This window comes from Saccopteryx bilineata, chromosome 3 (assembly GCF_036850765.1).
Source record: "Saccopteryx bilineata isolate mSacBil1 chromosome 3, mSacBil1_pri_phased_curated, whole genome shotgun sequence".
Lineage (NCBI taxonomy): Eukaryota > Metazoa > Chordata > Mammalia > Chiroptera > Emballonuridae > Saccopteryx > Saccopteryx bilineata.
This window is the reverse complement of record NC_089492.1, coordinates 294,228,432-294,243,095: the sequence shown is the minus strand read 5'-3', so window position 1 is coordinate 294,243,095 and position 14,664 is coordinate 294,228,432. Positions and strand designations below refer to the sequence as shown.

The window sequence follows — 14,664 nt, the reverse complement described above, 5'->3', positions numbered from 1 at the left end:
CTGTTCCTCTCTCTAACACACAACAATGAGCAAAGCCCTTCTCTGGTAGTAGAAAGTACCTCGCAGGAATACTCCCATAGTGAATGTTCTACGAGGCCGGGATAAAGAACTTCCCTGCGTGGCTATAAGGCTGGGAGCTACATTACCCAGAAAACGGTGCGGAAGGTTCAGCCAATGATAGAGAAAAGCATTTTCGTGGGATTTCATGGTCTAGGGGCGGGACTTCCGCCGTTTGCAGTCTGAATTCTGGACAGAGGAGTCATGGTCTGTGGCACTCAGTTGCAGTTCTGAGGCTCAGCCACGCTGCCCGGGTGACAAGCGCCGTAGTCAGGACAGCGACTACTGTGCTTTGGGTTTCCTCTGTCACCCTCCCGCCCCGCCCGCAAAGTCCGATGGCCGCGGCCACGCTGAGGTGAGCGCGTCCCGGGGCCCTCACCGCCTCACCCCCTCGACACAGAGCCAGGGAGTGGGGGCCGGTCACGTCCTGCAGCCCAGGCCCCGGCATCCCGGACCGTAAGGCAGTTGGAGTGGAGAAAAAAGGGTTGTGACCTCGGTTCTGGAGTTTGGCGAGGGAAGAAATAAGAGCCGTAGAACTCGAGAGCGAGCGAAAGTGTATATTATTCAGCGAGCCAAGTGCAAATCGAAGAAAATCATTTAGCAAGCTGCTCAAACGGCGGGCCAGGGTGTTGGCATGCGCTCTTTTTGTGTGTGTGTGTGATGTGAGGCTAACTACTTTTTTTTTTTTTTTTTTTTTTTTAAGTAAGAGGAAGTGAGATAGCCGATCCTTGATGCTCAGACCAACCGAGCTATCCCCAGCACCTGGGGCCGAGCTGGTTGCAGGATGGGAAGATGGAGAGAAATGGGAGAGGATGGGGAGAGAGAAGCAGATGGTTTCTTCTGTGCCCTCACGGGAATCGAACCTGGGAGGTACATATGCCAGGCCCAGCTTTAGCCACTGAGCCATCTACTCTATCCACAGGACCTAACTACTACCTCTTCAGGCACTACTACCTTTTTTTCTTTTTTTGTGGCAGAGACAGAGTCAAGAGAGAGGGACAGACAGGCAGGAAGGGAGAGAGATGAGAAACATTAATTCTTTGTTGTGGCTCCCTAGTTGTTCATTGCTTTCTCATATGTGCCTTGACGGGGGGGGGGGGGGGGGGGGGGCGTGCCAGGTGGATCCCAGTCGGGTGCAAGCGGGAGTCTGTCTGACTGCCTCCCCGTTTCCAGCTTCAGAAAAATACAAAAAAAAAAAAGTATCTTTAAGTCACCTGTGGTTCTAGGTGATGAATATTAAAGTAAAGATCAGAGGGTAGCAAAGAGGTTATTTTTTATTATTATTATTATTTTTACAGAGACAGAGAGAGGGATAGACAGGGACAGAAAGATGAGAAGCATCAATCATTAGTTTTTCATTGCCCGTTGCAACACCTTAGTTGTTCATTGATTGCTTTCTCATATGTGCCTTGACCACGGGCCTTCAGCAGACAGAGTAACCCCTTGCTTGAGCCAGCAACCTTGGGCTCAAGCTGGTGAACCTTTGCTCAAACCAGATGAGCCCGTGCTCAAGCTGGCAACCTCAGGGTCTCGAACCTGGGTCTTCCGCATCCCAGTCCAACGCTCTATCCACTGCGCCACCGCCTGGTCAGGCAAGCAAAGAGGTTATTAAAGTGCATTCGGAGCTTTCCCTGTCTGTGGGATCCATCATAGGGAATAATGTTGTTCTGGATCCTCCTTGAATTTGTTAAGCACTGTCAGGATGCTATGTGTGAAAGACATAGGTTAGTCAAAAGAGATCTCTGTAATGTGGCACAGAGAGGTTAACAGGTCTCTGGGAATGTAACTCTGGGACTGAGGATTTTAGAGAGATAGCGTGAACAGTACGGTGTGGATATATATGGATGTAGTGAGAACTGATGGCCCCAAGCCCTGGTGTGGGGACCAGATAAACAGGAGCCCATCTTTGGCTGAGCCTAACAGTTACAGTCTGAGAGACTTTAAGGGAATTGCTTTACAGGAGGGATGGGGTCCTACAGGCCTGGCCCACAGCTTGGAAGGTATCTATGCGTCCCCATGCCTGTTGCTGAGGGGCTGTGAGGTCCCCTGTTGCATCAGGAGACCCTGTGAGGAGTGAGCAGACATCACTCCTAGGCCTGGTATCTCCTCTGAGCTGGGGAGCTCTGGAGGAAGCTGAGCTATGGGAAGATGTGTGAGGTGATGGACTGTGGGGTTCTCAGAAAGAGAATTTATTATTTCCTCTGTCACCATCTTGACAGGATAGTGTGAATTTTGAGGATGTTGCCCTGTACTTCTCCCGGGAGGAATAAAGTCTCCTTGATGAAGCTCAGAGACACATGTACCACGATGTGATGCTGGACAACTTTTGCACTTATATCCTCTGTGGGTAAGATTCTCACAGTCTCACCAGTGACTTGGATTAGGCTCAGTCCTGCCTCATTCTTTTTTCTTGAGAAGGTGATCTGTCCTCACATGTGGTCCATAGGCACTGCTTTCTTTTTTTTTTTTTTTCTTTTTTGTATTTTTCCAAAGTTAGAAGCAGGGAGGCAGTCAGACAGACTCCTGCATGTGCCCAACTGGGTCCACCCAGCAAACCCACCAAGGGGCGATGTCTGCCCATCTGGGGCATTGCTCCATTGTGGCTGGAGCCATTCTAGTGCCTGAGGTGGAGGCCATGGAGCCATCCTCAGTGCCCAGGTCAACTTTACTCCAATGGAGCCTTGGCTGCAGAAGGGGAAGAGAGAGAGACAGAGAGGAAGGAGAGGGGGAAGGGTGGAGAAGCAGGTGGGCGCTTCTCTTGTGTGCCCTGGCCAGGAATCAAACCTGGGACCTCCACACACCGGGCCAGTGCTCTACCACTGAGCCAACCGGCCAGGGCTTAGGCACTGCTTTTTTTCTCTGGCTTTCTGTTTTTCTGGGGCTGGGGGGGTGTGTTTGCTCTGCCTTCTTCTCTGCTGCACTGAACTCTTGTGGTTTAGGATTGCAGTGAGCCTAATGCATTTCCCCATGCTTGCCCCCTTCCTGCCAGGTCAGCGTTTCCAGGTCCATAGTACTTCATTTAGTCCCTTCCCTTAGCTGACATTTCCCAGGCATTGTCATTGTCACTACTTTCCTGAACTGTGGGCTATTTCTCAAGACCCTTTTGCATGATTTATAGAATTTAGTTTAGATTTTTTCTCTTTTTTTGTTTTTGTTTTAGTGTTGCTGGTCTAGAATATGGTATATATTTCCAGTGTACAATGTAATAATCCGATGTATGTATATATTGTGAAATAATTGCTATAATCTAGTTAATGAACACTTCCATCACTTGATATAATTAATTTTTTTTCCTTTTGGTAATAGTACATAAGATATACTCTCCCAATAACTTCTTTTATTTTTTTAAGACTTTATTTATTGGTTTTACAGAGAGCAGGGAGCAAGAAGTATTGACCCATAGTTGCTTCACTTTAGTTGTTCATTGCTTGCTTGTCATACGTGCTTTGACTGGGCAAGCCCAGGGCCTCGAACCAGTGATCTCAGTGTCCCAGGTTGACGCTCTATCCACTGTGCCACCACAGGTGAGGCTCCCAATAACTTTTAAATGTAACATACAGCATTATTAACTATAGTTACCATATTTTACGTTAGATCCTCAGAACTTAATTATCTATAATATTTTTTCTTTAATATTTCTTTTAAATTTATTGATTCTAGAGAGAGGAGAGAGAGAAGGAAGGGGGGCGGCAGTAGGAGAGGGAAACATCAACTCAGAGTAGTTGTTTCTCATATGTGCCTTGACCAGGCAAGCCTGGGCTTTCAAACAGACGACCTCAGCATTCCAGATTGATGCTTTATTCACTTTCTCATCATTGCTACTGTGCTGACTAATCCATTCTACTATTTTGTCATTTTTACCCTGACTTCTATTTCATAGAGAACCTCCACATCTCTAGACTTCATATCTCACACATTTCTCTCATCTCTTCCTCTATTGCTCTGCAACATTGTTCCACATGTGACATGTGATAAGCATGTATCTTTATTTTATTTTATTTTTTTCTTTTTTTTTCTTTTTTTTTTTTAGCAGGGGAGGAGAAAGAGAAGGTAGTTAGTAGATGGTGAATAAGAAACAGGTTTTTTGCGAAGGGAGAGGAGGAGGCTCTCAGAGGAAAGAGAGGTCCGCAGAGGGACCAGAGAAAAGTCCCAAGAGAGGGAGAAAGAGAGAGAAAGAGTGAGGGAGAGAGGTGCCCCCGGAGGTCAGGCAGGAGGGAAAGAGAGTTGTGAGTCTGCGGAGAAGGAAAGATTAGGAAGAGGTTTTAGGTAAGGTTTCTTTGGCCAGAAAAAGGTCTGCGCGGTGGAACAGGCAGCACAGAGATTAAGGACGGTTGCACAAATAATTAGGTGCCGTGTATGAAAGAGATCTCCAATCAGTTGCCAGCTTTTTTGGCAATAGTTAAATTGGTGAGGGTGTTAACACCGAAAGTCCCTTCAGGAGGCTAATTCAGTGGGTTCTGTGGCCTGGCCACAGCGGAGAAGAAGAACAGTTTCTTCTTCCTTAGGGAGGGAAATTCCTGTGCCCCAACAGCCGCACTCAGTTCTCGGAGTGGTCAGACCTGAGCATTAGCGTCCTAAAAACTCAATGTCCAGCACGGATGAAAGTGGATGTGCTTGGGGACAAGCACATGCTCACTCGGACTAACGGAAAAGAGTTTCCTGATGTAGCTACGGTTTCGGACAGGGAGTCTCGGAGGAAAGAACTGAGAGGAAAGCTGGAGGCAGGGGACTTACCGCACCGTGCGCCAAAGTGGGTTGGAGATCGGAGATCCTGGTTCTTTCTCCTGGTTCTTTCTTGGAGGGGAGGTGAAAGGAGCGGTCCTTGCAGACTTCTAACTCCTTCCCAGGTTTCTGGCACCAAAAATGTAAGGTATTTTTCCCCTCCGAGAAGGAAGGAAGAGGGCCGGAACCGCAAAGTGTGAAATAATAAACGGCTTTATTGAGTACAGAGCGCATACCCTGCCCGGCAAGGTTCCCTGGCCCCGAGGAAAGAAACATGGATCCAGGCTAGGGAAGTTGCAGCATGTATCTTTAAATGGGCCTCAAACAGTAACTAATCTGTTAAAATTGGTTTGGGTTTTTTTTTATATACAATTTTTTGTTTGTTTTTTTAAATAATTTATTTTATTTTATTTTATTATTTTTTTTTTTTTTTCATTTTTCTGAAGCTGGAAACAGGGAGAGACAGTCAGACAGACTCCCGCATGCGCCCGACCGGGATCCACCCGGCACGCCCACCAGGGGCGACGCTCTGCCCACCAGGGGGCGATGCTCTGCCCATCCTGGGCGTCGCCATGTTGCGACCAGAGCCACTCTAGCACCTGGGGCAGAGGCCACAGAGCCATCCCCAGCGCCCGGGCCATCTTTGCTCCAATGGAGCCTTGGCTGCGGGAGGGGAAGAGAGAGACAGAGAGGAAAGCGCGGCGGAGGGGTGGAGAAGCAAATGGGCGCTTCTCCTGTGTGCCCTGGCCTGGAATCGAACCCGGGTCCTCCGCACGCTAGGCCGACGCTCTACCGCTGAGCCAACCGGCCAGGGCTATTTTATTTTTTAAAATATTTTATTTATTGATTTTTAGAGAGAGGGGAGAGAGAAGGGGGAGGAGCAGGAAGCATCAACTCCCATATGTGCCTTGACCAGGCAAGCCCAAGGTTTCGAACCGGAAACCTCAGTGTTCCAGGTTGACGCTTTATCCCACTACGCCACCACAGGTCAGGCACAATGTTTTTTGTTTTTAGATTTTTTTATTTATTCATTTTAGAGATGGGGGGGGAGCAGGAAGCATCAACTCTCATACGTGCCTTGACCAGGCAAGCCCAGGGTTTTGAACTGGCGACCATAGTATTACCAGGTCGGTGCCTTATCCACTGCACTACCACAGGTCAGACCTACAATTGGTTTTTTCTGAGTTCGGACATGTGCTTTTCCACAGTCTAATGTCACCAGCAGAAAAGATCCTATAGAAATCTTGTTGAAGAACAAGTCTTAGAATATGCTTAGCTTTTTTGTGTTATATCTGATTCTTGTGTCCTTTCCTGGTGATGACTTCACCATTCTTTTGCCTTAGAGGTATAGTCATGCCCAATAGCCACTTCTACAGCAGATTTTAACTTCTTTCATTGAAAAGCTTCCTACAGACTCCTTCCTAGATATGACAGAGGCACATTTGTGATAGTGTTGCTCCTTTCCTATAGTCAACATGTACTTCACCAGCATTTATATATGTTCAGGTCGATGCTGTGGAGCAGAGGATTTAGAAGCACCCATTGAACAGAGTGTTTCTGTAGGAGTGTCATAGACCATTAGCTCCAAGGCAGCTCTGCCTTACCAGAAGACCCACTTCTGTGAGAATTGTGGTCCCTTCTTGAGGGACATATTCCAGTTGACTAAGCGCCAAGGAATGCCACACAGCCGACAGTGTTCAGGTGTGGGGTGTGTATGAAACAATGTGATTTTAGTACACACCTCCCAAATGACCAGAGCAGCACCATGTCAAGAAACCCATCAGAAGCAGTGTGGGCAGGGCCTTGTTCTGGACGAGCTCTGGATTCCATATTTCAGAGAAGTTTCTTACCTGTGCTGAAGTTGAGAAGGACTTCCTGGCCAACTCAGAGCATCTGCAGCAACCAAACATGCACACCAAGGAGGAGTCCAACCAAATCACCTGTGCTGGACAACTGTACAAAAGAGAAAACTTCATTTCACCCAGGGAGAGTATAACAAAGCCTTCAGCCCCAGACACACACACATTCGGAACTAGGATGTCCACACCGGCAGGAAGTGTTTTGTGTGCTGTGAGTGTGGGAAAGCATTCAGATACCAGTCTTCATTTGTTGTTCACCAGAGAGTACACTCTGGGGAAAGGCTTAATGTGCATGGTGAATGTGGCAGTTCTCTTTGGCGAAGCTCAACCCTCAATTGGCATTGAAGAATTCATTCTGGGCCAACGCAGTATAGGTGCGGCAAATGTGGGAAATCCTTTAACCAAAAATTTGTCCTCATTCATCCCTGGAGAAGTCACATTGGGAAAAAAGGTGACATGTGCCATGAGTGTGTGCAATCTTTTAGCCAAACAGTCATCCTTATTTGACACTGTAGTTCACACTGGAAAAAGGCATGGTGAGTGCATGCAATGTGGGAAGTAAGTTTTACCTCTTTGTACATTGGAGAGCTCGCACTGGGAAAAGGCCTTATGAATGCAGTGAGTGTGGGAAATCTTTTACCAGTAGTTCAATACTCATTCTACACCAGAGAGTACATACAGGAAAAAGGCCTTTTGAGTGCAGTGAATGTTGGAAATCCTTTAACCATCAATCTTACCTCACTCAACACCAGAGACTTCATAGTAGAAAAAAGTCTTATGAATGTAGTGAATGTTTTATCTCTTGCCCTGGCTTGCATTATCATCTGAGAGTTCACACTGGCAAAAGACCTTATAAGTGCAGTGAATGTGGGAAATCTTATAGCCAAAGGTCCAACCTTGTTCAACATCAGAGAGTTCACACAGAAGAAAGGCCTTTCCAGTGCAGTGAATGTGGGAAATCTTTTTAGCTGCTTCCAACCTCAGTAATCATCAGAGTTCACTTAGGAGAAAGACCTTATGACTGCAGTGAATGTGGAAAATCCTTTATTCAAAGACATCACCTTACACACCAGAGAGTTCACACAGATGAGAGGCCTTATCAGTGCAATGAATATGGGAAAACTTTTCCAGCTGTTTTGTTTTGTTTTGTTTTTTTACAGGGACAGAGAGAGTCAGAGAGAGGAATAGGTAGGGACAGACAGACAGGAACAGAGAGAGATGAGAAGCATCCATCATCAGTTTTTTGTTGCAAAACATTAATTGTTAATTGATTGCTCTCTCATATGTGCCTTGACAGCAGGCCTTCAGCAGATTGAGTTACCCCTTGCTTGAGCCAGCAACCTTGGGTCCAAGCTGGTGAGCTTTTTCTTTTTCTGTTCAAGCCAGATGGGCCTGCGCTCAAGTTGGCAACCTCGGGGTCTCGAACCTGGGTCCTCTGCATCTCAGTCCAATGCTCTATCCACTGCGCCACTGCCTGGTCAGGCTCGGCTGGTTGTTGTTGTTGTTGTTTTTGTATTTTTCTGAGGTTGGAAATGGGGAGGTAGTCAGACAGACTCCTGCATGCACCCGACCGGGATCCACCTGGTATGCCCACCAGGGGGCGATGCTCCGCCCATCTGGGCCGTTGCTCTGTTGCATCCAGAGTCATTCTAGCGCCTGAGGCAGAGGCCACAGAGCCGCCCTCAGCGCCTGGGCCATCTTTGCTCCAATGGAGCCTTGGCTGCGGGAGGAGAAGAGAGAGACAGAGAAGGAGGAGAGGGGGAGGGGTGGAGAAGCAGATGGGCGCTTCTCCTGTGTGCCCTGGCCAGGAATCGAACCTGGGACTCCTGCACACCAGACCAACGCTCTACCACTGAGCCAACCGGCCAGGACCTCAGCTGGTTTTAATTTAAAAAATTGTCAGAGCCCAACGAGGCGGTGGCGCAATGGATAGAGCATCAGACTGAGATGCGGAGGACCCAGGTTTGAGACCCCGAGGTCTCCAGCTTGAGTGCAGGTTCATCTGGTTTGAGCAAGGCTCATCAGCTTCAGCCCAAGATCACTAACTCGAGCAAGGAGTCACTCAGTCTGCTGTGACCCCGGTCAAGGCACATATGAGAAAGCAATCAACAAACAACTAAGGTACTGCAACAAAGAATTGATGCTTCTCATCTCTCCCCCTTCCTGTCTGTCCCTCTCTCTGTCTCTGTCACAAAGTAAATTAATTAATTAATTAAATTAAAATGCTTTAAAAAAAGTTGTCAGAGAGTTCATACAGAAGAAAGGCCTTATGAATGCAGTGAATGTGGAAAATCATTTATCCAAAAATGCTATTTTCTTATACACCTGAAAGTTCATACAGGAGAAATGCCTTATGAATGCAGTGTATGTGGGATAACTTTTAACACTAGGAGGAAACTTCATCATCATCAGTGAGTTCACACTGGAGAAGGGCCTTATGAATGCCTTGAATGTAGGAAATCTCTTACCTCTAGTTATGTGCTACATGATCATCAGAGAGTTCATACAAGCAAAAGGCCTTATGAGTGTACTGAATGTGGGAAATTCTTTAGAGCAAATTCTTACCTCACTGAACACTGGAGAGTTCACACTGGAGAAAAGCCTTACCAATGTAATGACTGCGGGAAATCTTTTTCATCTGGCTCAGGTCTTCGTTATCATCAGAGTGTTCATACCGGGTTAAAGCCTTATGAGTGTAGTGAATGTGGGAAATCCTTTAAGGATAGTTTTCAGTCCACTTAACTCCAAAGAATTCATACTGGAGAAAGGCGTCTGAGTGCAAAAATATGGGAAATCCTTTAGTCATAATTTTTCCTTAACACCTGAGACTTGATATGTATTGGAAAAAAAGGTCATAAGTATAGTGAATGTAGGAAATATTTTACCTGTATCTCTGGAGTTTGTTGTCTGAGTGTTCTCATAGGATGAAGTTTTTATGGTGTAGCAAATGTGAAAAATCTTTTACCCATCGCTTGACACTCTTTCATCACAGAGTGTTCACCCAGAAGAAAGGCCTTATGATTGCAGGGAGTATGGGAAACTTTTTCCCAAAAAAACTTACCATATTATACAGTGTAGAATTTACACGGGAGAAAGACCTTAGATGTGCAAGGCAATGTGCAATTTTCTTGTACAGTATAATGACACTGGATGAAACTGTGAGAAGCCACCTCTGTCCTCGTTAGTACATTCCCCATAAGTGTCAGATATGTGGGAAGCATGTATTTCCAGGTTGCACTTTGAAACCTGTCCAGGGTTCTTTGCCATTTTCCGTTGTTAAAGTCATTTCAATCTACTGCATGGCAGGTCCGCACAGTTTGTGTCCATCACCATCCTAATGTGCTCAAGGAAATTAACTTCTATTCTCTTTGTATTGGAGGAAATTAGGAATGACCTGAGCTCTTTGGAGTTTACATTGGGCAGGACTCGAACCCATTGTTGGCTCAGAGAATAGCCTATGAGTCTGGCTGGAGGGCCATGTTCTCCAATAAATTTTTTCAGCTTCCAAGTTACCAACATGAACTCTTTGCTATATACATTACATTGCTTTGGTTTGTACAATACTGTTTAAGTCCTTACTATGTAAGTTCTCTTTCATCTTTTTTCTTTTTTTTTTTTAAGTGAGAAGCAGAGAGACAGACTCCCACATGTGCCCAACTGGGATGCACCCAGCATGCCCACCAGGGGGCGATGCTCTGTCCATCTGAAGCTGTTGCTCTGCTGCAACTGGAGCCATTCTAGCGCCTGAGGTGGAGGCCATGGAGCCATCCTAAGCGCCCAGGGCCAACTTTACTCCAGTGGAGTCTTGGCTGTGGGAGGGGAAGAAAGAGATAGAGAGAAAGGAGAAGAGGAAGGGTGGAGAAGCAGATGAGCACCTCTCCTGTGTGCTCTGGCTGGGAATCGAACCTGGGACCTCCATACACAGGGCTGACACTCTTATCGTTGAGCCAACCAGCCAGGGCCAGTTCTCTTTAATTTGAGTGTTCTGTTTACTCTGAGGGGTGTTTTATAAACAGATTTTGGCACCAGAAGTGTGAAGAGTGACCATTTTTAAGGATCTTCATGAAGACAGTATAATAGCAAAATATAGCTCACTGGTTTTTGCCACATTTGCATTCCTGCCAACGATCTAGGAAAGGCTGCAGGGTTCCGGTCTTTATTTGAAGCCTGGATGCTATGAGTTTTAGGAGATTCAGAAATCACTCTTGAGAATGGGCCAGATGTGACATTCTCAAGTGCTTCTTGGAGAAGCATGAATTTTCTCCCCTGTTCACAGCGATAATCTCAGGAAGAAGTCTGTTGAGGGGAATCTGTTTTAGAGGTCCTGCAAAGAATCATGTGCCCTCATGTTAACAATTCCATGGATGACGGTCACTGTTTGTAAGACCGCAGGGGTTAGGGAAAACCATAACTGCTACTGAAACAACACTGGATTTGTAGGGATTGAGCAGACTTTAGCCAACTCGATAGACTATGCTTCTAAAATGAACCCATAAATGTTTCTTTTTTTTTTTTTTTTTTTGTATTTTTCTGAAGGTGGAAACGGAGAGACAGTCAGACAGACTCCCGCATGCGCCCGACCGGGATCCACCCGGCATGCCCACCATGGGGTGACGCTCTGCCCACCAGGGGGCGATGTTCTGCCCATCCTGGGCATTGCCATGTTGCGACCAGAGCCACTCTAGCGCCTGAGGCAGAGGCCACAGAGCCATCCCCAGTGCCCGGGCCATTTTTGCTCTAATGGAGCCTTGGCTGCGGGAGGGGAAGAGAGAGACAGAGAGGAAAGCGCGGCGGAGGGGTGGAGAAGCAAATGGGCGCTTCTCCTGTGTGCCCTGGCCGGGAATCGAACCCGGGTCCTCCGCACGCTAGGCCGACGCTCTACCGCTGAGCCAACCGGCCAGGGCCATAAATGTTTCTTTAACAGTGACTTCACCGGATCAGCGTGCACACAAATCTCAGGATCTCCAGGCGTGTTTATGTTGTGTAACTGAAGTCTTTGTCAGAGACAATAAAAAGTGTTGTGGATTCCTCTAATGATGATCATCTCAAGATTTTGCAGGCAGGGAAACACAGATAAAGAAAAGTAGTCCAAGGATGTCGCTCTTGTGACCCAGCCAGCATTCCTTTGGACTGAAGGGGAAATGTCCTTTATTACTAGCCAATATTTGCTGTCTCTGCGGCAAGAATAACCCTCAGATGGCAGTAGGAGAAAGATGGTGGTGGGATCAACAGGGTTGATAATCCTATTTCCCAAAAAGAGTAGGACATAAAATTTTTTTAAAATCTTGAGCCGCCTGACCTGTGGTGGCGCAGTGGATAAAGCGTCGACCTGGAATGCTGAGGTCGCCGGTTCAAAACCCTGGGCTCGCCTGGTCAAGGCATATATGGGAGTTGATGCTTCCTGTTCTCTATCTCTCCCTCTCTCTCTCTCCTCTCTCTCTCTAATAAAAATGAATAAATAAAAAAAAATCTAAAAAAAAAAAAATCTTGAGCCATCTTTTAAAGCTTTATTAAAGTATAATTTACATGTAATAAACTGTACATATTTAAAGAGTAGAATTAGCTTTTTTTTTTAGTATTAGCTAATTTTTGGCATACATATGAAACTGGAAACATCATTACAATTAGGCTGACCAGGTGGTTGCACAGTGGATAGAGCATTGACCTGGGATGCTGAGGACCCAGGTTCAAAACCCTGAGATCGCCAGCTTGAGCAAGGGGTCACTGGTTCAGCTGGAGCCCCCCACCCCCAGTCAAGGCAAGTATGAGAAGCAATCAATGAACAACTAAGGTGCTGCAACGAAGAATTGATGCTTCTCATCTCTCTTCCTTTCTGTCTGTCCCTATCTGTCCCTCTCTCTGACTCTAATAAAAAAAAAAAGAAGAGTCAAACACCGGGGGGATGCATTCGGGGGGACACTAGAATCTATGTAAACACAATAAATTAAAATCAATTAAAAAATAATAATGAAGAATCACATCTTGGATACAAAACCTTGAGTGACCATGCTAGTTACATGCTCACCTTAATTTTGCTTTATTCAGACATCATGGCTAAAACTTTTCTGAGATTTTTTTGTGTGTGTGTGTGTGTTTTGTATTTTTCTGAAGTTGGAAATGGGGAGGCAGTCAGACAGACTCCCGCATGCCCCGACTGGGATCCACCAGGCATGCCCACCAGGGGGCGATGCTCTGTTGCAACCAGAGCCATTCTAGTGCCTGAGGCAGAGGCCACAGAGCCATCCTTAGCGCCCGGGCCAACTTTGCTCCCATGGAGCCTTGGCTGTGGGAGGGGAAGACAGAGACAGAGAAGAAGGAGAGGGGTAGGGATGGAGAAGCAGATGGGCGCTTCTCCTGTGTGCCCTGGCTGGGAATCGAACTGGGGACTCCTGCACGCCAGGCTGCGCTCTACCACTGAGCCAACCGGCCAGGGCCTTTTTCTTTTCTTTTTTTTAAATTTTTTTTTCTCTTTTTAGCTGGAAACAGGGAGAGACAGCCAGACAGACTCCCGCATGCGCCCGACCAGGATCCACCCGGTACGCCCACCAGGGGCTATGCTCTGCCCACCAGGGGGCGATGCTCTGCCCCTCAGGGGCATCACTCCGCCGCGACCAGAGCCACTCTAGCGCCTGGCGCAGAGGCCAAGGAGCCATCCCCAGCGCCCAGGCCATCTTTGCTCCAATGGAGCCTCGGCTGCGGGAGGGGAAGAGAGAGACAGAGAGGAAGGAGGGGGGGTGGAGAAGCAAATGGGCGCTTCTCCTATGTGTCCTGGCTGGGAATCGAACCCGGGTCCCCCGCACGCCAGGTCGACGCTCTACCGCTGAGCCAACCGGCCAGGGCCTGTCATTTTTTATTTTAAACCATTTTGTTCCCCCCTGATAAAAGTTAAATCATCATGGAGGTGAGTCCCTACAATAACAAGAAAAGTGATAATTGCTTTCCAGTGAGGAGTTGAAATAATCAATTTAATATACCCCCAGCATGTAAAATGCAAATTACAGAAAGCTATTAACAATGACTGTAGTCATTCGAAGGTACCCTGTTTCCCCGAAAATAAGACAGTGTTTTATATTAATTTTGCTCCTAAAGATGCGCTAGATCTTATTTTCAGGGGAGGCCCTATAATTTCTAAGCCTGAAAAAAATTGCACTAGGTCTTATTTTCGGGGAAACAGGGTAGTAGCAGCAATAGTTCAGCAGATGATAAAAACTATGGAATGATATATACGTTAAAAAAAAATCTTTTTAGCCTTTCTGGGAGACTGCAAGCCAACAAAGTCCTAGCAGTTTAAGGCTTAAGCTAAAGGCTAAGCTCTTCCCCACAACTCCACGTTAGCTGTGAAGCTGTTTCTATTCGTCCCTTCCCCCCACCTTGCTTAAGTTGTTAAAGGCAATTTACATGCCCTTCCTCTCACTACTTGTTTGTTCTGCTGTTGATTTCAGCTATGCTTGGTGGGAGGATTCCTATTTAAGCCTTAAGAGAATTCCTGGCCTGACCAGGAGGTGGCACAGTGGATAGAGCGTCAGACTGGGATGCTGAGGACCCAGGTTCAAGGCCTCGAGGTCGCCAGCTTGAGTGCGGGCTCATCTGGTTTGAGGAAAAGCCCACCAGCTTGAACCCAAGGTCGCTGGCTCCAGCAAGGGGTTACTCGGTCTGCTGAAGGCCCGCGGTCAAGGCACATATGAGAAAGCAATTAATGAACAACCAAGGTGTTGCAACGCGCAATGAAAAACTAATGATTGATGCTTCTCATCTCTCTCTGTTCCTGTCTGTCTATCCCTCTCTCTGACTCACTCTCTGTCTCTGTAAAAAATAAATAAATAAATAAAAATTAAAAAAAAAAGAAAAGAATTCCTGTTTATGCCTCAAATATGTGACTTTGTATGAGATTTCAGAGACTTCCTTTATGGCCTAGGGCTCTACAATATATATAATAAAGCAGACCCCAGGGGTTTTGCTTTGCTCTTGCGAGCCATGGGCTGTGCAAAGAGACCTCCTGATCCCATCCTTTTTCTCTTGAGTTTAT

At 46.7% G+C, this 14,664-nt stretch overlaps 2 long non-coding RNA genes and 1 pseudogene across 2 annotated transcripts in view; 2 read left to right on the top strand and 1 right to left on the bottom strand.

The window, feature by feature from the left end:
* The window catches only part of LOC136331817 (uncharacterized), a 141,586-nt gene that overhangs the window by 22,297 nt on the left and 104,625 nt on the right, over positions 1-14,664 (bottom strand). The window lies entirely within an intron of this gene.
* Positions 262-14,326, top strand: LOC136331820 (uncharacterized). The gene is made up of 4 exons (XR_010730542.1): positions 262-412; positions 2,277-2,404; positions 3,430-3,581; positions 14,081-14,326. It is a non-coding gene; the product is annotated as an uncharacterized lncRNA (long non-coding RNA).
* On the top strand, positions 4,656-10,682 carry LOC136328794 (zinc finger protein 211-like; annotated as a pseudogene).